Genomic DNA, 24,583 nt, shown 5'->3' on the forward strand with positions numbered 1-24,583 from the left:
GGGAATTCTTTTATGTTCCACTTTTCATATTAATCAGGAATCTTTGGACTCTGTGGTTCTTTTCAGAAATTTCATATATCTGTCATACTTTTTAAACCATCACAATTTCTGCCAATAGAGAAGTAGCATAAAATAGAGATAAACAATATTCTCCTTTTCAGTTAAGCAGAAGAGAAATTTGAGATAAAAAAAACAATTGGATGACTAATCCACCATCTCTTTCCAAACTTCTCCCTTGCCTCCATCACTAGGGGTTGGGAGGGAGTGGTCGTGTGTCATAGTTTTGGCCAAAAATGTGTCAGCAAAAGTCTGCTGGGGGCGTCTGGGAAATTTTGGCTTTCCTGGTTAAATCAATGGATAAGTCTGATGCTGTCCTTATCCCCCTTTTCCTGCCATAAATCCAAGATAGTGACCCTGACATCACAGAGTTGCTGAACTGATGCTAGGCCACCTTCATCCAGGATTCCTGCTATGTGAGAAAAGTAATCCACCATCTGCTAAAGCCACAGTGGGCTGGATTTTCTGTCACTCACAGCCAACTACATTTATAACTGACGCAAGGAGATTTTTATAGGCTTCACAGAAGGGAGATAACTTTGTCCTGAGTTTCTTCTAATAATATATAGCATTTAATTAAAAATAAAATATTTCCTAACCATGAATATCAGTCTGGGAGCAGGCTGACATAATGGTACGTTAAAGCTACCCAGCACTCACTGAAATCCAACACAAAAGGAAAATAAAATTGGGCTCCCTGGTGGCGCAGTGGTTGAGAATCTGCCTGCCAATGCAGGGAACATGGGTTCGAGCCCTGGTCTGGGAAGATCCCACATGCCGCGGAGCAATTAGGCCCGTGAGCCACAACTACTGAGCCTGCGCGTCTGGAGCCTGTGCTCCGCAACAAGAGAGGCCGCGATAGTGAGAGGCCCGCGCACCGCGATGGAGAGTGGCCCCTGCTTGCCACAAGTAGAGAAAGCCCTTGCACAGAAACGAAGACCCAACACAGCCAAAAAAAATAAAAAAAATAAATAAATAAAAATTTAAAAAAAAATCAGTCACTTCACTCCTAAATTATTCCATTTATTGACTTACCACCAAGTAGAATTAATATTAATTCAGAGTTTCTAGAGTTATCTATATTGAGTCTTTGGCTGTTAATCTTATAGAAACTTCGTACCAGCTAGTGGTATGAAAAATCCCTATAATACAAAGATCCTTTGGGTCTGGTGAAACTTTCTTTCTCTCCGATTGAAATGAGACTGTTGTAATCCGTTTAATCTGCTTAGTAAGTCTGTGTTCCATTTCATAGAAGCCAAAATGCCATGGTCCCAAGCAAAACACAGTGTTAAGGCAACTTTCCAGTAACTTAGGGCAAACCATGGACAGTTTGCCTACTCTGAGTGGCGTCCCAGAAGACGGCCGGCAGGCCGTAGACTCAGACTTCTCAAACTGTGGGCCACAAGCCAGGGGGATTGGATGGATCCTGGGAACTTGTTAGAAATGCAATTTTGGGCCCCACTCCAGACCTATTGAGTCAGAATCTGTATTTGAGCAAGATCTGCAGGGATCTGCATGCACGTTACAGCGTGAGAAGCGCTGCCTAAGGGTTCCTCAGCCCTCTTTTTGTCAGACCATCTGGGAAAGTTGGACAATGACGCCTCTGCATCCAGGGCAGGAGCTGATGGGCCGTGGGTTGGTCCATCCACACATGGGGACAAATGGTGACAAGTGGTGAGGAGGAAAATAAGGGAAGAAGCCTGGACTTGGGGCTCAGGATGGCCTTTCTGTCCCAACCCAGTGATGCTGCTGGTCTATCTCCCAGGGGTCAGCCTGATACAGAAGCCCTCTGTAAGGCAATATTTCTCAAGCTGTGGGTTGCATGTGTTTCCTTAGGGTCTGGTTCTTTTTTTTTTTTTTAATATTACATTTTAATTTCAAAGATAATCTAAAAAAAATTACTATTACTAGAATCACGCGGAATTCCGAGTATATCCATGCAACACGTGTACTTCCAATGAGGATGCTATCGGACAAAAATTTTGCAGGAGTTTGAAAAGAGGAAAGTGCTGAGAGGGTTGATTCATTAATCCCGTAGTCAAAGTTTTACATTCAAAAGAATCCCCTCTACTGCAGTCAGTACCAAGTTGCAAAAATTCATTAGCAGCAAGCATAATACTAAATATACAGTGAAGCATTTTCCTGCTCCTTATTCAAGCAGTAATTGGTTTTGTTACCCATTTAACACATATTCCAATTACATTGTGATATTAACTTTATGTTAGAAGGGAACAGTTTTACAGAGCTACTTTTAAGTTTGACATCCATGGAATTCTCACTGACAGTTTTGCTTATGTATAAGATTTTTTTGAAGTAAAAAAGTTTTGAAAATGTTAATACCGTCTTGAAAAATATACTTAGGTGAATAATTATTAGCAGTAGTATTATTGAAGCCACATTAGTACTACGGAAGTCACAAAAAAGGAAATCAAAAAATATATAAATTAGAAAGCTGCACTTGAAATTTAATTTCTGCAAAATGGCATTCTTCATCCCATTAAAATTTTTAAATTTTAGTTTTGTAGCTTTGCTTGTATTTAATGAATACATTTGTTTTGGCTTTTAGTTATATAATAACTCTATATATAAGGAACTTTTATCTCATTTTATGACTTTACATATTTAGGTAATATTATAATAAAAATGTCAGTAATGAAGGTCTGTGATAATGATTTTCTTTTAAAAGAGAGGCATCTATTATTTAAATTTGAAAAACATCCCTGTAAGAGGGCTGCTTATCCGATTTTGCCCACTCTGGGTTCTAGTATCCAGAATCTAGACTGAGGAGTCAGGCAAGTTCTGCCTAGCGTGTGTGTCTACCTACAAGGTTCCTCCAGAAGGTTCTTTCATGGGGCATTTTATTAAGAGAACAAAATGCATTGGCTAAAATAGCTGAACTCACCCTGTAAAATAAGCACTATTTGTTCATTTATATTCTGCCTTCTTCCAAAAAGATTTAGGTAGTTTTCAAATATAAGTAAAACATTGCAAGATAAAAGTAAAATAGATGAGAGAAGTAAAGCAAAAAAAAAAAAAAGAGGGTGTGAGAGTCAGAGGGAGCCTGAGTGAGGCTGGTTCAGTCCTCCCTCAGTATCCTGGGGATTGCTTCCAGGACCCCACCTTGGATACCAAAATCTGTGCCTGTGCAAGTCCTTTATGCTGGCACTTGTGGTCTAGCTGTTAGGGTTCAGTGCTCTCACCACCGCGCCCCGGGTTCAATTCCTGTTCAGGGGTCAGGGAACTAAGATCTCCTTTCAGGCTGCAGTACCCCCAGACCCCCTCTCCCCCAGATCTGTATGAAGAAAGTCAGTGCACTAGTAATCACAAAAGAAGTGATATTGACATGACTATGTAGCCACTAAGAGTATATGGTATTACCCTATGTCTAACGTTGACCAATTAAAGTACTTGGTCAAATATTACTCTGGAAGTTTCTGTGAGGGTATTTCCAGATGATCTTAGCATTTAAGTAGATGGACTTAAGTAAAGCAGATTACCCTCCATAATGTAGGTGGGACTCATCCAATTAGTTGAGAGGCTGAATAGAAAAAAGACTGACTTCCCCCAAGAAAGAGGAATTTGAACTTCAGTATAGGCTCCCGGCCCATCCTTCAGATTTTGCACACACATTTCATTGGTTCTATTTCTCTGGAGAACCCTGAATAATATACCATATTTTCTATCTCTTAAAGAAAGAGCATTGGTAGTGGAAAAGAAGGTGAAGAGAGAGAGAGACAGAGACAGAGAGAGAAAGAGAGAGAGAGAGAGAGAGAGGCCAAATGATATTTGAGTCCCTGGGTCCAGCTCTCCTGGACTTCCGCTTTTACATGAGCCAGTAAGTTCCCTTTTTGCTTAAGTTAGTTGGAGTTGAGTTTCTGTTATCTGAAAACAGAGTCCTGACTAATACAAATTTCAGTTTCTTTTCTCCTCTCTTTCTTCAAATTCAATGGCAAAGGATAAATGTACTGGTTATTTTTGTTCAGAATAAATATCTCTGGAACTTCCATCTAAAAATGAGTCCCAAGCCATGGCCATATGTTCTCCCTATATTTGACATAACACAATACTTTCTTACATTGGCCTTGCATTTTTAACATTCAAAATATTTTTCATGGAACTTCCATGGTGGTGCAGTGGTTAAGAATCTGCCTGCCAATGCAGGGGACATGGGTTTGAGCCCTGGTCCGGGAAGGTCCCACATGCCGCAGAGCAACTAAGCCTATTCGCCACAACTACTGAGCCTGCACTCTAGAGCCTGGGAGCCACAACTACTGAGCCCATGTGCCACAACTACTGAAGCCCGCATGCCTAGAGCCCGTGCTCCGCAATGAGAAGCCACCGCAATGAGAAGCCTGCGCACCGCAACGAAGAGTAGCCCCCGCTCACCGCAACTACAGAAAGCCTGCACACAGCAACAAAGACCCAACACAGCAAAAAATTAATTAATTAATTAATTAATTAATTAATTTTTAAAAAACCTTTCACATGTATTTTGTTATTTGACTTTGGAGTTTATTTTTAATGGGTTTTGACCTGTATAAAATAATGCTACCCACATCCTCCACTAGCTAAAGATGTTGGTGAGTAATCATAACATCAATTGCATCTACCTACCTAGTAAAGTCCATTATATGTGTACATTCAGAATGCCCTGCTTAGAAAGTCCATTTTCCAAAAGTTTAGAAAATTACAGTGAAAGTGAGGCTCAGGATCCACTTTACATTTCAGGTTATAGGACTAACAATAGTTCTTTTCCTTTACTAGTTTAGTTTCTTGTTTTGTGCTAGAAAGAGATCTCAGCTCTTTTCTCCCATGGTTGTTCATTTGTTATTATGAAAAGGTTTATCTTCTCCGTTGCTATGTTCCTGATCTTGTTCTTAAGAGGAATAGATTTCCCTGTATAACATTTCAAGCCACTTGTGTTCATTAACAATGTAGATAATCTCGACATTAGTCAGTTTTGAAGCAAAGCATGCTCTAGAGAGGCCATTGTTTTCCCATAGGAGTAAAAAATAAAAGAAAAAAATTTTAATTGCTTATGACTAGTCATTAGAAGCAAATCCTCAAAGACAGCAACACAGAGCAACCAGAATTACTCTACTTTTATATGGAGAAGAAAAAAGACATGTGAATCTTGTGGTTGTATTCAAAAAGAAGAAACTCAGCTTTGAAAACCCTCTTGGTTCTTCCCCAACTTAAAATTTCTTGTTAATTTTTTTTTTTTAATATTTATTTATTTGGCTGCATCAGGCCTTAATTGCGGCACGCCGGTTCTTCCTTGCGGCATGCGGGATTCTCTCTAGTTGTGGCGTGCAGGCTCTAGAGCGCGTGGGCTTAGTTGCCCTGCGGCCTGTGGGATCTTAGTTCCCCGACCAGGGATCGAACCCGCGTCCCCGGCAGTGGAAGGCACTTAACCACCGGACCACCAGGGAGGTCCCTCTCGTTTCTTATATACACATTATAATGCAATTACTTCTGGCGTATTTAGCATTAGCTGTAAAATACATGAAGTTTCCCAAAGCACAACATATTAATGCTTATAGCAGAGCAAAAAAGAGTTTCGCCAGACTTCCCGTGTTGCAAATTATTTTTTTTTAATTCTGGTGATCGGTTTTAGGAGTTTTGTTTTGCCACACTCTAAAAGAACATCCTATAACAAAATTTGTTGGGAAGATTAAAGTAATACTTTTAACCCCAACATGGTTGATCTTGGATTTTAATAATATGAATTACTTTGATGTATTTTGTTTCCAATTTGAAATCTATGCTGTTCTGACTCATTTTTTTCCAAGAGTTTAGATGGAGGCGTTTGGATTATATATACATGTGTAGAGAATTCGGCTGAAATAGGGGGTTTTTGTGAAGTATGTTTTTACAGAGCAGAAAATGGTCATATAGTCAAATTATTACAGTCAGTATCATAGGAAGGCAATTACCACACCATCTACCTCCATTCACCCATCTTTCCTAATCGCATCCTCTCTTTCTCACCTGTCAATCAGTTTTCTGCAATGTGTACAAAGCCCTCTCCCAGTTAGAAGATGAGTAGTTTATGAGAATAATGTCTACATAATAATTTGATGTCCTTTTTACCCTAGATGGGATTCTCTCCACTCTAATCCTTAAAATTGATACATTAGCAATTTTACAAGCAATTTATACAGTGGCAGCATTTTCGCTTTCGTGCAGGGTGATGAGTAGCCCAGCTCTCATGAATTCTGGCTAGTATGCTTTAGAGGTCATGCCACACACATTGTCATGAGCTTTTTTTTTTTTTTTTTTTTTGTCATGTCCTCACCCAAAATGTAAAATAATTTTGCATTAAGAGTGAGAATTGTGACACCATTTTACAGATGAAAGGACTGAAATTTGACCTGAAACTTAGTCAACATCTGAGTTCTATGTAGAGGCAGATATTTTGCAGACAGCCCGCAAAAGAATAAATAAAATAACACGCAAGTTTCATTAACCCTAATGAAAGTTTCTGAATATGGGTGAAAATGAAGAGTCAGCGATATTCACATTTAAGGATTCTGTTGCGCGCACGTGCCTGAGCGCGCGCCCTTTTGGGCCGCGGCGTGGCACTGGCTCCGCCTTCCGCTTCCGACGCGCGATCGGTAGAGCCGGTGTATCTGCGGCAGTAACCTGTCGCCCCCGCTGCCCGCCATCGTGCCCGCCGTCCGGAAGGCTACCGCCGCGGTGATTTTCCTTCATGGACTGGGAGACACAGGGCATGGGTGGGCAGAAGCCTTTGCAGGTATCAGAAGCGCCCACGCCAAATACATCTGCCCGCACGCACCGGTTATGCCTGTAACATTAAATATGAACATGGCCATGCCTTCTTGGTTTGACATTATTGGGCTTTCACTAGGTTCACAGGAAGATGAAACTGGAATTAAACAGGCAGCAGAAAGTGTAAAAGCTTTGATAGAGCAAGAGGTGAAGAATGGCATTCCTTCCAACAGAATTATTTTGGGAGGATTTTCTCAGGGAGGGGCTTTATTTCTGCACACGGGCACTGACCACACAGCAGAAGCTGGCCGGCGTCACAGCTCTCATCTGCGGGCTTCCTTTCCACAGGGTCCTATCAGTGGCGTGAATAGAGACATTTCTATTCTTCAGTGTCACGGAGATTTGGGTCCTTTAGTTCCCCTAATGTTTGGTTCTTTTACTGCTGAAAGGCTAAAAACATTGGTAAATCCAGCCAGTGTAACCTTCAAAACCTATGGCGGCATGATGCACAGTTCATGTCAACAGGAAGTGATGGATATCAAGCAGTTCATTGATAAATTCCTACCTCCCATTGATTGACGTCACTAAGAGGCCTTGTGGAGAAGTGCACACCAGCATCATCCTCGGAGAGTAAAACTTTTTCCTGTGCCCAATCTTGAAACCTCTAATGTTTGCAGTGTTAACATGTTTTGCAAATACACACCAATGACACAGACTAAATAAATCTCCTCCTGGGAAATTTATGATCATTTAAGTTTCTATGTATGTATTTGTATAATATGATCCAGAATATACTAGTATTAAAATAGGTGAAGCAGCTAGCATCTTTCTCCCAAATGTAATTAAGAAAAATAATAAAATACTGCAACCAGACTTTTTATTACATCACTTGAAAATTATTAGTATGCTTAATGAAAACTTGTTCAGGTATAAGTGAGCAGTTAAGACATAAACAGTTTATGCATGCTGTGACTTAGACTCTGGACTTATTCCCAAATTACTTAGTCACCATGCAGTGTCTGTATTTTTATTATATGTGTTCATATGTACTTAATGATGATAATATATAATAAGAATGAGGTGTTATTACATTATTCCTAATAATAGGATAATGCTTCTAAGTGTCAATAAATAGTAATATTGCTGTCTTCAAAAAAAAAGAATTCTGTTAACTCAGCAGTGGGGCTTTTCCGAACCATCATGGGTGGACAAAATGACGGCTCATTCAAAGCCAAATGCTACCCTGGAATGCCACCGCAGAGCAGCGCGAAGAAATGCAAAGTTTAATTAAAAAGAGGTCCTTGAGGTCGCCAAGATCAACCCTGTTGTTTAATTAAATTGTTGATATTTTGGAGAACTGAATATTCAACTGATCTGATTTCTCAGGCACCCTTTGTCTCATCTTAGACTCTCCAAAATGCAAAGCCAGCGAGATGGTGGATGTCTTGTTTCTCCCCAAGGACACTGCTCGGTGCTCTACAATGCTACCTGCTAGTCCTCTTCCAGGCCTTGAAGAGTGGGAGTGTGGTGACATTTTCACCCCATTCTCCTCAAGGGGGCTTCTCTCTAGACCGTTTGCACATTTGGAAATGGCACCACAATCCAGTCTTTAAAAGGCCACAGGAGTCATCCTGTGCCAAGGTGATTCCTGGATGGTTCTGGAGATGCAGAGGGAAGGATAATGGTGGGACTTCCAATCTTTGCTTTTCATGTTTCCTCTTACGTCATGACGCTGAGGCAGGCAGCCTGTGAAGAGCTAGGATATCCCTCTGGATTTAGCAGAGACCTGAGGATCCTTTCTGCCCTCTGGGAGCTAGAACACAGGTGTGATGTCTGGTGATGACTTTCCTGTTATCTTGACTCTCCACCTTCCTCCATGGGAGAAGACCCTTGGATGGTTATTCTTAGACCAATGCGGTGGGCGGGGGGGGTGGGGAGGGCGGTGCGGGGCAGGGCTCACAGTCAGTTAACTGTAGTCTTTCATGTTTCCATCAAATGATCCCCACTGGAATGAGATGTACCCTATGGGCCTGAAGCATAATGCTACTTCATTCGATTGTTCTCACTGACCTATCCCCAAATCCTTTGCTTTTAAATAACTGGTCCTCAGGGACATCCCTGGCAGTCCAGTGGTTAAGACTCTGTGCTTCCACTGCAGGGGGCATGCGTTTGATCCCTGGTCGGGGAACTAAGGTCCCACAAGCTGTGCCAGGTGGCGTGGCCAAAAAGTAAAAAATAAAAAAAGTATCCAGAGCGTCCCTGGTGGTGCAGTGGTTAAGAATCCGCCTGCCAATGCAGGGGACACGGGTTCGAGCCCTGGTCCGGGAAGATCCCACATGCTGTGGAGCAACTAAGCCTGCAAGCCACAACTACTGAGCCCATGTGCCACAACCACTGAAGCCCACGCACCTAGAGCCTGTGCTCCACAACAAGAGAAGCCACAGCAATGAGAAGCCGGCGTACCACAACAAAGAGTAGCTCCCACTTGCCACAACTAGAGAAAGCCCGCGCGCAGCAACGAAGACCCAGCACAGCCAAAAATAAAAAAATTAATTAAATAAATAAATTAAAAAAAAATTTTTTTAAGTATCTGTAATTATAAAAAATAAATAAATAACTGGTCGTCACAGTCCTGACTGTCACTGGATGTCAATGGAGAAGGTGGCTTGAGGGCTACTAAAGTCTGAACTCCCTGAAGTAATATACTCCCATGGGCCTGCCTCAATAGTTACATACAGTCAATGTGGAAATAAACCCTTTGGAATAAGGGAAGACAAAATTCCTCAGGGCACCCAAGGTAAACTTCAAAAATGTGACCTGGAAGAGGAAATATATTAGCCCAGTTAATACCCACTAGCATTTTACCGAGGTTTGGTTCCTCTCATCAGACTGGTTTTGTTGAGTGATGAGGACATTAACGTTCATCTAAACCATGTGTTTTTCACAAGTGGAAAGTGAGACCCAGCGTGGAAGTGACCTGCTCAAGGCTTGGAGTGGCACAGAGCTGGAATCCAGGTCTTTAACTCTAGTCCAGAGATCTTCCCATACCTGTTTCTTGTGACTTGGGAAAGCTTGGCACAGCTGGAAGAGGCTGGGATCAGCCATCCACAGGGAAGAGGCAGCACCGGGGGATACACTGAGTTCTAGACCATGGGAAGAGGGGGAGCCAAGTCTAAGAGTGGGAGCCTCCATCATTACCTGTTAAGGACTGAATTGTTCCCACAATTCCCACAGGCCCTGTGCCTATGGGTGACAGCTGTAGGACAGAGTGTGGGTCACCTGCATCTCTGAGGCACAGCCCCCAGGGAACGGGAAGCCTTTCCACGTCTTGAGGGAAGAGATTTAGGAAAGGTGGTCTGCATGCAAGACCCTTGCAAAAATCAGGTTCAGGAGATCCACTTGAGTCTGACGAAGTGAGGCTGGAAGTGCCTTACAAAGACATGAAGCAGCTCAAGGCCAATTGTTCTCCCACATTTTTATCTAGAACGGGGCCTATTTGTGTCATATAATAAAGACTCAGACTGGTGCTCTCAGGGTCCACATAAGAGCCATATTGAACCCAGAAGTGGGTAAAACCCCACCCTGATGCGTAACACCTTGAAACTGTAAAGCAAACTGTGGTCTCTTGGCTCTTCTGTGAGATTTTTCACCCAATTTTCCTGTGAAACAGGTCAGCAGTATGGATTTCAAGTTATTTCAAGAAAGGAAAAAAAAAAAAAAAGAGAGAGAGAGAGAACAAAGTGGCCAAAACTTGCCCAAGAACATAAAATGCTTGAAGGCTAGCAGTGGTCTGTACTTCAAGTCCTTAAATCCAGAACCTTGTCCATGGCTGAACCATAGTTTCAAGTGGAATTCTGGGAGTTGCAGCAGTCTCTGCTCCTCTGTTATTATTTGTGTTACAAAATTAGGTTTTTTAAGTACAAAATTAAGGCACATTTTCTAATTAAAATTCTTTTTTTTTAATTGAAGGATAGTTGATTTACAAAGTTGTGTTAGTTTCTGGTGTACTGCAAAGTGATTCAGTTTTATATATATATATATGTTCTTTTCCATTATATAATAAACTATTATAAGATATTATATTCAATATCTTATAATAAAATATTGAATATAGTTCCCTGTGCCATACAGTAGGACCTTGTTATTTATCTATTTTATATATAGTAGTTTGTATCTGTTAATCCCAAACTCCTTATTTATCCCCCCTGCTTTCCCCTTTGGTAACCCATTTGTATCATATTTTAGATTCCACATATAAGTGCTATCATATGATATTTGTCTTTGTCTGACTTACTTCATTTAGTATGATCATCTCTAGGTCCATCCATGTTGCTGCAAATGGCATTATTTCACTCTTTTTTATGGCTGAGTAATATTCCATTATACATATATATATATATAGAGAGAGAGAGAGAGACACACACACACACACACACATACCACATCTTCTTTATCCATTCATCTGTCGTTGGACACTTATGTTGCTTCCCTGTCTTGCTTATTGTAAATAGTGCTGCTATGAACATTGGGGTGCATTTATCTTTTCAATAAAATTCTTTCTTTCTTTCTCAGTATTTCTTTAAACATCTGTACTATCTTCCTGCCTCACTAGCTGCTGCTTTACAGTCAGTGTTGCCAGCTCCTTCCTTCTCTTCAGACCTCAAAACATTGCCCTCCAGAGCACTAGATATAGTCTCTCCTTGGGTGATCTCATCCTGTACCACGACTTTACGGATCTACTGTATACGCGGGACCCTCAAATGTAGTTCTCCAGGCCTTAATCCCCTTTCCAAGCCCCACACTCATACCCAACTCTCCACTCAGCCTCCCCATGCAGATGACTAGTAGGCATTTCAAACTCAACATGTTTAAGAAGGAACTCTTGGTTTCACAGACCCTTCACTTCCCACTCCCAAACCTACTCCTCCCCAGCCTTCTCCATCCTGGCAAGTGTCACCACTATTCACCCATTTGCTCTAAACCTAAAAGTCTTTCTTCTCACACACCCATATCCTGCCAAATTCTGTCAGTTCTGTCTTCAAAATACATTCGTAATCGTGACCTCTTTCACCACTTCCACCTCTACCATCATCTCCCAACTGCCTGGCCTCTTAGGATCTCCAGGATGCCACTCTTCACCTCAACAATCTTTTTCCCACTCAGCAGGCAGAGCGGCCCAATACTTAAATCAGATCATGTTGCCTCTCTACGCAGGCGCCTCCCATAACTTCCCATTGCCCATAACATAGAACCTCAGCCCCCCATTGTGGCCTTTCTAGCCCTCATGACCTGGTCCCCGCCCACCCGGTCCAGCTCCACTACTAACTTGCGACTTCACTGCAGTCACACTGGCCTTCTTGCTTTTCTCTAACTTGTGAGTTCTTAACATTTTCCATGCCATGGATCCCTTCGGCAGTCTGGTAAAGCCTATGGATCACCTCTCAGCAGAAAGTTTTTCAATGCATAAAAGAAACTACATAAGATTACAAAAGATAATATTATGTTGAAATATGGTTATCAGAATATTAAAGATCAAATTTGTGATACAGAATATTAAAGATCAAATTTGTGCTTCTTCAGCCACATATTAAATAACAGGATCGAGCAGCAGCTCTGATAACTATCATAATTTTGAAGTCATGATGAGCACCCATGACATTTGCAAATATCCGTAGCAACTGTAACGTGATATGAAAATGTCTGTGATTTCTATTAGCGACAGGTTCACAGATGCTGCTAATACTCCTGCAGTTTGTTTACCTGTATTCAATAGTGGAGGAAATGCTACATTTCAGTTAGAAGTTAGTGAAAATAGTGATGTACCTTTTCCCCCATTCGAGCTCAGGGACTCCTGATTCTATCCATGCGCCCCCCTCCCAATGAAGAACCCCTGCTTAACACGCCAAGCTCCTTTCTGCCTCTGGGACTTTATACTTGCTATTTCCTCACCTGGAATGCTCTTCCCCCAGATCTCTGCATAGCTCACTCTCACCTCACTCAAGCTTCTGTCCAAACGTGGCTTTCTCAGAGGGTCCCGCCCTCATCCCCCTAGGGAAGACAGTACCCCCAATCTGCCTGTCACACCCCTTCCCCTTGTTCTGCTCCATCTCCTTACCTTACTTACCACCCTTTGAGGTCATGTCAATTTTGTGTCTGTTTGCTTGTTCACTGGTTTCCTTAAGGTAATGTGTGCCTTGTTCTCCAGGGCCTCCCAGCATCTAGAACTGGACCTGGTATAAGAGAGCACTTAGCAAATCTCTGTGGGATGAGTAAATGGCTGTAAAGGGATGAACATGGTCTACACTTTTATACACATAAAAGTATGTCTCTCAGGAAGAGACGTTCTGTTCCAAATTCCAATCAAAATGAACATATTTCTACAGGTTTTCAATTTTTTTTCCAATATCAGATTTCTAACAGAAAATTATGTTCCATATTTAATAGTCTTATAAATATGGTTCATGACACAGCTTGGGCATGTACCTGGATCCCTAACCAGAGGATTGACTGGTAGACTACCAGAAGGTTGGTAAACCTTTATCACAATGAGTAATGACTTGGTTTGACTACCTCAATTCAAATATAACAGATTACTTCGAATAATAGCTATTTTCTTTTAAACTTGCTCTTACCATTTTGAATTTGGCTGACCCTGAAATGGGAATTTCATGGAATTGGTATTATGTTCACTCAAAAGAAAGTAAAATTACAGAGCAAACATGATGGCTTCTCACATTATGTGGAGGCAAATTAATCCTTTATCGAAAAAAGGGGTTTAATACTGGATACAAGTTTGAGGAACTGGAAGACTTCCTGGTGGTAACTCATGAGTCATTAAAAATACAGGTCTCTGGACTTCCCTGGTGGCACAGTGGTTAAGAATCTGCCTGCCAATGCAGGGGACACAGGTTCGAGCCCTGATCCAGGAAGATCCCACATGCCGCGGAGCAAACAAGCCCGTGCACCACAACTACTGAGCCTGCGCTCTAGAGCCCACGAGCCACAACTACTGAAGCCCACGTGCCTAGAGCCTGTGCTCCACAACAAGAGAAGCCACTGCTGTGAGAAGCCTGCACACCACAATGAAGAGAAGTCCCTGCTCGCCGCAACTAGAGAAAACCCGCGCACAGCAACGAAGACCCAATGCAGCCATAAATAAATTAATTAATTAATTAAAAATATGGGTCTCGAACTCAGGAATGTAGACACAGCCTTAGAGATAAACGGATGTCATTCTTGCACTGTGATGCTGGAGCAATGGTTGTGGGTGGGATTTCCCAGGTAGAACAAGAGAAGGAACTCAAATTAGCTCCCAAGGAATCCACAGAAGAGAAAAAAACCAGGAAGGAAAACTTGGGATCAGAAATACGAAGTTGTGGGACTTCCCTGGTGGTGCAGTGGTTAAGAATCCGCCTGCCAATGCAAGGGACATGGGTTCAAGCCCTGGTCCGGGAAGATCTCACATGCTGCGGAACAACTAAGACCATGCACCACAACTACTAAGCCTGCGCTCTACAGCCCGTGAGCCACAACTACTGAAGCCAGCAAGCCTAGAGACCCTGCAGCACAATGAGGAGTAGCCCCCACTCGCTGCAACTAGAGAAAGCGTGCATAGCAACGAAGATGCAACACAGCCAAAAATAAAATAAATAGGGAGACCTTCAAGATGGCGGAGGAGTAAGACGTGGAGATCACCTTCCTCCCCACAAATACGTCAGAAATACATCTACATGTGGAACAACTCCTACAGAACACCTACTGAATGCTGGCAGAAGACCTCAGACTTTCCAAAAGGCAAGAAACTCCCCATGTACCTGGGTAGGGCAAAAGAAAAAAGAAAAAACAGAGACAGAAGAATAGGGACAGGACCTGCACCTCTGGGAGGGAGCTGTGAAGGAGGAAAAGTTTCCACACACTAGGAACCCCCTTCACTGGTGGAGATGGGGGGTGGGCGGGGGGAAGCTTCGGAGCCACGGAAGAGAGCGCAGGAACAGGGGTGCGGAGGGCAAAGTGGAGAGATTCCTGCACAGAGGATCGGTGCTGACCAGCACTCACCAGCCTGAGAAGCTTGTCTGCTCACCCGCCGGGGCGGGCGGGGGCTGGGAGCTGAGGCTCGGGCTTCAGAGGTCGGATCCCAGGGAGAGGACTGGGGTTGGCTGTGTGAACACAGCCTGAAAGGGGCTAGTGTGCCACAGCTAGCTGGGAGGAGTCCAGGAAAAAGTCTGGACCTGCCTAAGAGGCAAGAGACCACTGTTTAAGGGTGCACAAGGAGAGGGGATTCAGAGCACCACCTAAACGAGCTCCAGAGATGGGCACGAGCTGCAGCTATCAGCGAGGACCCCAGAGATGGGCATGAAACACTAAGACTGCTGCTGCAGCCACCAAGAAACCTGTGTGCAAGCACAGGTCACTATCCACACCTCCCCTCCCGGGAGCCTGTGTAGCCTGCCACTGCCAGGGTCCTGTGATCCGGAGACAACTTCCCTGGGAGAACACATGGCATGCCTCAGGCTGGTGCAACGTCACACTGGCCTCTGCCGCCGCAGGCTTGCCCTGCATTTTGTACCCCGCCCTTCCCCTGGCCTGAGGGAGCCAGAGCACCCTAACCAGCTTCTACTTTAACTCCGTCCTGTCTGAGCAAAGAACAGATGCCCTCAGGCGACCTACACACAGAGGCGGGGCCAAACCCAAAGCTGAACCCCAGGAGCTGTGCAAACAAAGAAGAGAAAGGGGAATTTCTCCCAGCAGCCTCAGGAGCAGTGGATTAAATCTCCACCATCAACTTGATGTACCCTGCATCCGTGGAATACCTGAATAGACAACGAACCATCCCAAAATTGAGGCAGTGGACTTCGGGAGCAACTGATGACTTGGGGTTTGCTTTCTGCATCTAATTTGTTTCTGGTTTTATACTTATCTTAGTTTAGTATTTAGAGTTTATTATCATTTGTTTATTGATTTGGTTCTCTTCCTCCTTTTTTTTTAATATATAAATACATATATATTTTTCCTTTTTCTCTTTTTGTGAGTGTGTATGTGTATGCTTCTTTGTGTGATTTTGTCTGTATAGCTTTGCTTTTACCATTTGTCCTAGGGCTCTGTCTGTCCCTTTTTTTTGTTGTTTTTGTTTTTTTTAAGTATAGTTTTTAGTGCTTGTTATCATTGGTGGATTTGTTTTTGGGTTTGGCTGCTCTCTTCTTTCTTTCTTTCTTTTTTTTCTTTTTAAAATTACTTTCTAATTTTTTTATTTTTAATAAGTTTTTAGTTCTTTATTTTAATAACTTTATTTTATTTTTCTTTCTCTTTTTCTTTGTTCTTTCTTTCTTTTTTCTTTCTTTCTTTTTTTCTCCCTTTTCTTCTGAGCTGTGTGGCTGACAGGGTCTTGGTGCTCCGGCCAGGTGTCAGGCCTGTGCCTCTGAGGTGGGAGAGCTGAGTTCAGGACATTGGTCCACCAGAGACCTCCCGGCTCCACGTAATATCAAATGGCAAAAGCTCTCCCAGAGATCTCCATCTCAACACTAAGACCCAGCTCCACTCAATGACCAGCAAGCTACAGTGCTGGACACCCTATGCTAAAGAACTAGCAAGACAGGAACACAACATTAGCAGAGAGGCTGCCTAAAATCGTAGGGTCACAGGCACCCCAAAACACACCACCAGACGCGGTCCTGCCCACCGGAAAGATAAGATCCAGCCTCATCCATCAAAACACAGGCACCAGTCCCCTCCACTAGGAAGCATACACAGCCAACTGAACCAACCTTACCCACTGGGGGCAGACACCAAAAACAACAGGAACTACAAACATGCAGCCTGTGAAAAGGAGACCCCAAACACAGTAACTTAAGCAAAATGAGAAGACAGAGAAACACACAGCAGATGAAGGAGCAAAGTAAAAACCCATCAGACCAAACAGATGAAGAGGAAATAGACAGTCTACCTGAAAAAGAATTCAGAGTAATGGTAGTAAAGATGATCCAAAATCTTGGAAATAGAATGGAGAAAATACAAGAACCGTTTAACAAGGACCTAGAAGAACTAAAGAGCAAACAAACAATGATGAACAACACAATAAATGAAATTAAAAATTTTCAAGAAGGAATTAATAGCAGAATAACTGAGGCAGAAAAATGGATAAGTGACCTGGAAGATGAAATAGTGGAAATAACTACTGCAGAGCAGAATAAAGAAAAAAGAATGAAAAGAATTGAGGACAGTCTCAGAGACCTCTGGGACAATATTAAACACACAAACATTTGAATTATAGGGGTCCCAGAAGAACAAGAGAAAAAGAAAGGGACTGAGAAAATATTTGAAGAGATTATAGTTGAAATTTCCCTAATATGGGAAAGGAAATAGTCAATCAACTCCAGGAAGCGCAGAGAGTCCCATACAGGATAAATCCAAGGAGAAACATGCTGAGACACAAATTAATCAAACTATCAAAAATTAAATACAAAGAAAAAATATTAAAAACAGCAAGGGAAAAACACCAAATAACATACAAGGGAATCCCCATAAGGGTAACAGCTGATCTTTCAGCAGAAACTCTGCAAGCCAGAAGAGAGTAACAGGACATATTTAAAGTGATGAAAGGGAAAAACCTACAGCCAAGATTACTCTACCCAGCAAGGATATCATTCAGATTCGATGGAGAAATTAAAACCTTTACCAACAAGCAAAAGCTAAGAGAATTCAGTACCACCAAACCAGCTTTACAACAAATGCTAAAGGAACTTCTCTAGGCAGGAAACACAAGAGAAGGAAAAGACCTACAAAAACAAACCCAAAATAATTAAGAAAATTGTAATAGGAACATACATATCGATAATTACCTTAAATGTAAATGGATTAAATGCTCCAACCAAAAGACATAGACTGGCTGAATGGGTACAAAAACAAGACCCGTATATATGCTGTCTACAAGAGACCCACTGTATACCTAGGGATGCATACAGACTGAAAGTGAGGGGATGGAAAAAGATGCTCCATGCAAATGGAAATCAAAAGAAAGCTGGAGTAGCAATTCTCATATCAAACAAAATAGATTTTAAAATAAAGAGTATTACAAGAGACAAAGAAGGACACTACATAATGATCAAGGGATTGATCCAAGAAGAAGATATAACAATTATAAATATTTATGCACCCAACATAGAAGCACCTCAATACATAAGGCAAATGCCAATAGCCATAAAAGGGGAAGTCGACAGTAACACAATCATAGTAGGGGACTTCAACACCCCACTTTCACCAATGAATCATCCAAAATGAAAATAAATAAGGAAACACAAGCTTTAAATGACACATTAAACAAAATGGACTTAATTGATATTTATAGGACATTCCATCCAAAACCAACAGAATACACTTTCTTCTCAAGTGCTCATGGAACATTCTCCAGGATAGATCATATCTTGGGTCACAAATCAAGCCCTGGTAAATTTAAGAAAATTGGAATTGTATCAAGTATCTTTTCCAACCACAATGCTATGAGACTGGATGTCAGTTACAGGAAAAAAATCTGTAAAAAATACAAACACATGGAGGCTAAACAATACATTACTTAATAACCAAGAGATCACTGAAGAAATCAAAGAGGAAATCAAAAAATACCTAGAAACAAATGAAAATGAAATCACGATGACCCAAAACCTATGGGATACAGCAAAAGCAGTTCTAAGGGGGAAGTTTCTAGCAATACAATCCTACCTCAAGAAACAAGAAACATCTCAAATAAACAACCTAACCTTACACATAAAGCAATTAGAGAAAGAAGAACAAAAAAACCCCAAAGTTAGCAGAAGGAAAGAAATCATAAAGATCAGATCAGAAGTAAATGAAAAAGAAATGAAGGAAACAATAGCAAAGATCAATAAAACTAAAAGCTGGTTCTTTGAGAAGATAAATAAAATTGATAAACCATTTGCCAGACTCATTAAGAAAAAAAAGGGAAAAGACTCAAATCAATAGAATTAGAAATGAAAAAGGAGAAGTAACAACTGACACTGCAGAAATACAAAGGATCATGAGAGATTACTACAAGCAACTCTATGCCAATAAAATGGACAACCTGGGAGAAATGGACAAATTCTTAGAAATGCACAACCTTCTGAGGCTGACCCAGGAAGAAATAGAAAATATGAACAGACCAATCACAAGCACTGAAATTGAAACTGTGATTAAAAATCTTCCAACAAACAAAAGCCCAGGACCAGATGGCTTCACAGGCAAATTCTGTCAAGCATTTAGAAAAGAGCTAACACCTATCCTTCTCAAACTCTTCCAAAATATAACAGAGGAAGGAACACTCCCAAATTCATTCTACGAGGCCACCATCACCCTGATACCAAAACCAAAGATGTCACAAAGAAAGAAAACTACAGGCCAATATCACTGATGGCAATAGATGCTAAAATCCTCAACAAAATACTAGCAAACAGAATCCAACAGCACATTAAAAGGATCATACACCATGATCAAGTGGGGTTTATCCCAGGAATGCAAGGATTCTTCAAAACATGCAAATCAATCAGTGTGATAAACCATATTAACAAACTGAAAGAGAAAAACCATATGATCATCTCAATAGATGCAGAAAAAGCTTTTGACAAAATTCAATACCCATTTGTGATAAAAACTCTCCAGAAAGTAGGCATAGAGGGAACTTACCTCTACATAATAAAGGTCATATATGACAAACCCACAGCCAACGTTGTTCTCAATGGTGAAAAACTGAAACCATTTCCTCTAAGATCAGGAACAAGACAAGGTTGTTCTCTCTCACCACTATTATTCAACATAGTTTTGGAAGTTTTAGTCACAGCAGTCAGAGATGAAAAAGAAATAAAAGGAATACAAATTGGAAAAGAAGAAGTAAAGCTGTCACTGTTTGCAGATGACATGATACTATACACAGAGAATCCTAAAGATGCTACCAGAAAACTACTAGAGCTCATCAATGAATTTGGTAAAGTAGCAGGATACAAAATTAATGCACAGAAATCTCTTGCATTCCTATGCACTAATGATGAAAAATCTGAAGGAGAAATTAAGGAAACACTCCCATTTACCATTGCAACAAAAAGAATACAATACCTAGGAATAAATCTACCTAAGGAGACAAAAGACCTGTATGCAGAAAACTATAAGACACTGATGAAAGAAATTAAAGATGATACAAACAGATGGAGAGATATACCATGTTCTTGGATTGGAAGAATCAACATTGTGAAAATGACTATACTACCCAAAGCAATCTACAGATTCAATGCACTCCCTATCAAACTACCAAAGGCATTTTTCACAGAACTAGAACAAAAAATTTCACAATGTGTATGGAAACACAAAAGACCCCACATAGCCAAAGCAATCTTGAGAAAGAAAAACGGAGCTGGAGGAATCAGGCTCTTGCACTTCAGACTATACTACAAAGCGACAGTAATCAAGACAATATGGTACTGGCACAAAAACAGAAATATAGATCAATAGAACAGGATAGAAAGCCCAGAGATAAACTGACACACATATGGTCACCTTATTTTTGATAAAGGAGGCAAGACTATACAATGGAGAAAAGACAGCCTCTTCAATAAGTGGTGCTGGGAAAACTGGACAGCTACATGTAAAAGAATGAAAGTAGAACACTCCTTAACACCGTACACAAAAATAAACTCAAAATGGATTAAAAACCTAAATGTAAGGCCAGACACTATAAAACTCTTAGAGGAAAACATAGGCAGAACACTCTATGACATAAATCACAACAAGATCCTTTTTGACCCACTTCCTAGAGAAATGGAAATAAAAACAAAAATAAACAAATGGGACCTAATGAAACTTCAAAGCTTTTGCACAGCAAAGGAAACCATAAACAAGACAAAAAGACACCCCTCAAAATGGGAGAAAATATTTGCAAATGAAGCAACTGACAAAGGATTAATCTCCAAAATTTACAAGCAGCTCATGCAGCTCAGTATCAAAAAAACAAACAACCTAATCCAAAAATGGGCAGAAGACCTAAATAGACATTTCTCCAAAGAAGAGATACAGATTGCCAACAAACACATGAAAGGATGCTCAACATCACTAATCATTAGAGAAACGCAAATCAAAACTGCCATGAGGTATCACCTCACACCAGTCAGAATGGCCATCATCAAAAAATCTACAAACAGTAAATGCTGGAGAAGCTGTGGAGAAAAGGGAACCCTCTTGCACTGTTGGTGGGAATGTAAATTGATACAGCCACTATGGAGAACAGTATGGAGGTTCCTTAAAAAACTAAAAATAGAACTACCATACGACCCAGCAATCCCACTACTAGGCATATACCCTAAGAAAGCCATAATTCAAAAAGAGTCATGTACCACAATGTTCACTGCAGCTCTGTTTACAATAGCCAAGACGTGGAAGCAACCTAAGTGTTCATCGACAGATGAATGGATAAAGAAGATGTGGCACATATATACAATGGAATATTACTCAGCCATAAAAAGAAACGAAATTGAGTTATTTGTAATGAGGTGGATGGACCTAGAGTCTGTCATACAGAGTGAAGTAAGTCAGAAAGAGAAAAATACCGTATGCTAACACATATATATGCAATCTAAAAAATAAAAATAAAAAGGTTCTGAAGAACCTAGGGACAGGACAGGAATAAAGACGCAGACATACAGAATGGACTTGAGGACATGGGGAGGGGGAAGGGTAAGCTGGGACAAAGTGAGAGAGTGGCATGGACATATATACACTACCAAATGTAAAATAGATAGCTAGTGGGAAGCAGCCTCATAGCACAGGGAGATCAGCTCGGTGCTTTTTGACCACCTAGAGGGGTGGGATAGGGAGGGTGGAAGGCAGATGCAAGAGGGAGGAGATATGGGGATATATGTATATGTATAGCTGATTTACTTTGTTATAAAGCAGAAACTAACACACCATTGGAAAGCAATTATACTGCAATAAAGATGTTAAAAAAAAAAGACACACACAAATAAGTACACTAACAGATGTTCAATGTAATTCATCGTTATGGCTGTGGCAATGCAAATTAAGACCATGATGAGCTATCACTATACACCTATTAGAAGAGTTAAATTGTTTAAAAATAGCAATAATGGCAAATACTAGCAAGAATACAGAGAAACTAGGTCTCTCATATATTGTTAAAATATAAAATGTGCAGTAATCTGTAGAGTTGTTTGGTGGTTTCTTAAAAAATTAAACACACACTTAGAATAGGACCCAACAATCACACTTTCAGGGAATTATCCCAGAAGAATGAAAACTTATATGTCTACACAAAAACCTGCCCACTAGTATTCAAAGGAGCTTTATTTGCAATAGCCAAAACCCAGAAGTAATCAAAAAGTCCTTTGATAAAGAATGGTTAAAACACCTGTGGAATATCTATACCATGGATTACTACTCAACAATAAAAAGGAATGAACAATTGTTATACACAACAACTTTGATGGAATTCAAAGGATATTAGGCTGAGTGAAAAAAAGCCCGTCTCAAATCAGACATACTGTTGGATTCCAATTGTATAACATTCTCAAATGACAAAATTATGGAGATGGAGTAGAGATTAGTTGCTGCCAAAAATCACGGATGGTGAGGATTGGGGAGTATCATGACGAAGACTTTGTGGTGATAGAGTAGTTCTGTATCTTGTAGTGGCGGTTGCACGAATCTACACGTGACAAAATGACAAAGCACACCACACATTATAAGAGTGTTAACATCTCCCGGTTTTAATCTCTCTGGTCTAGTCACATAATGAGGGGAGGTGACTCCCCTATCTAGCCACAGGAAAATCACACATGACAAAGAAAACTATGGCCTTTCTAGTCTTTAAGGACTGAAGACTAGGATTTAGGGCCTTGCTTTCAGTAAAGCCTTTGGATGATCTCCATCTGCCTTTGCCACCAACTAACCCAGGGCTCGGGAAATTGGATGAAGGGGACATGGGACCTTGCTGTACTCTTTTTGCAATTTCCTGTGAATATATCATTATTTCCAAGTAAAAATGTTTTAATAAGTACAAAAATAAAATAAAATAAATAAATAAACAAGAAATACGATGTTGTTCAAGTATCTACTTGTTCAAGTCTACATTGACTTACTAATTGCCTAAGGTATGTAATTCCTGACTAGTTCTTGAAGATAAGGAAGAAGAAAGAGGGAAAGGTAATACACGTCCTATGACCTTTATAAAAAAAGAGAATAAGATGTAGCACAAAGGTAGCAAACAACATCTGAAAAATGCTAATCATTTCGCAAATTATCTTACAAAAGCAAACACCTAAATGGAAGAGTTGGCAAAATGTAGAGCTTGATAAAGAAATCCAGAGAAAAATACTAGGGCAAACCTCAAGTGAATACAGGAATAACTCTGAGAGCTAAAAAGGAAAGTGAAAAAAAAAAAAAATACACAACACTTATTAAATGCCAGCCAGTGGATGTGTCCCCGCTGTATCAAGAAATTTCAGATGTTCCCAGAGTATCTGTGTTAAATAACTGAAACAAATTTTTTTTTAATTCAAACAACTGCATTTTGAACAGAAAACTGAAACCAAGGTAAAGTGGCAGTAACACAATCCTGAAAGGAACTGACATACATATTATACCAACATGTAATAGTGAAACACAGAAGAGGAAAAATTATTTAACTGCATTTATGCAAGGGTTTTGACTAATAATCATTGGCAAATAAATTGATAATATTTCTGAATGGCAAAGAGTACAAATCTGGGATGCATAATACTTGTTCCTGATGAAAATAAACTGATTGGAACAAATTTTCAAACTTTTAAGCAAAATGCTTTCATTGAATGGAAATCTCTCAGAGCCCCAGTACATAAAACAGTTGAATCTGATTGGATCTGGTTGTGGTAGGAGGGACAGAGCCCTGCCCATGGAGCCTCACCACCCTCCCTGGGCACTCCACCACCCGCCCCCTCCACCCCGGGCAGCCCCCAAGGAGCTCTGTGGAAATTGAGGGGGTCTGTGCAGCACGGTTTGAAAACCACCCCTTCAAGGAGAGAGACGTGGTGAGCATGACACCACAGGAACCTTAATTCATTCCTCACATTTGCTTAGTGACTTGATCTAACATAAACATATCCACTTACTAACTGGAAATGCTGGAAGCATCACAGAAAAGTCAGTTGGGACCCTGATTCCAGTTTTTAAAGTCTCTGCACAGCTGCCATACCCCCAAACATTCTAGGCTCTAGTTTTATCTGAGCAACAGTTGTAGCATCTATGGGCATAGTGGTGGCAGGGAGCGGGCAGGAGAGAGGGAGTTTGTGGGCATTTTTCTACTCATTTTCCAGAGAAGCCAGGGGAGGAGAGAAAGGAGGCTTAAGCTTCAAGATGCTTTACTTGCATGGAACCCTCCCATGACCCCAATTAATGAGTGTCACCAAACCAAAGGGTGTTGAAAATTAGTTACTGCGCAAACTTGAACAGTCCTGAAATCTTACAGCTCATATATGAAAGAAATTTGAGAGGATCTCCCAATTCTAAAAGTTTACCTGACATAATCAATAACATGTTGTGAAGCCAAAGTCAACTTTTCTAACTATCAATCAAAACCAATTTTCCATCAGTCATGCTAAAGGGAAGATTGAAAAATGATACTCTAAAACCATGGTCATATAAAGAAGCAATTAATAAGTATGCAACCAAAAAAAAAAAAAAAAGTAGTGAAAAAGGCATTAGAGAGGTATACCAGGCAGCTAAGCAATAAAAAAGTTATGATATTTTTCTGGGTTTTGTAGTGTTT

General features: G+C 40.8%; 1 pseudogene; it reads left to right on the top strand.

The window, feature by feature from the left end:
• Nucleotides 1-1,378: 1,378 nt before the first annotated feature.
• On the top strand, nucleotides 1,379-7,393 carry LOC133076372 (acyl-protein thioesterase 1-like; annotated as a pseudogene).
• The last annotated feature ends 17,190 nt before the right edge of the window (nucleotides 7,394-24,583 follow it).

Source organism: Eubalaena glacialis, chromosome 16, assembly GCF_028564815.1.
Source record: "Eubalaena glacialis isolate mEubGla1 chromosome 16, mEubGla1.1.hap2.+ XY, whole genome shotgun sequence".
NCBI lineage: Eukaryota > Metazoa > Chordata > Mammalia > Artiodactyla > Balaenidae > Eubalaena > Eubalaena glacialis.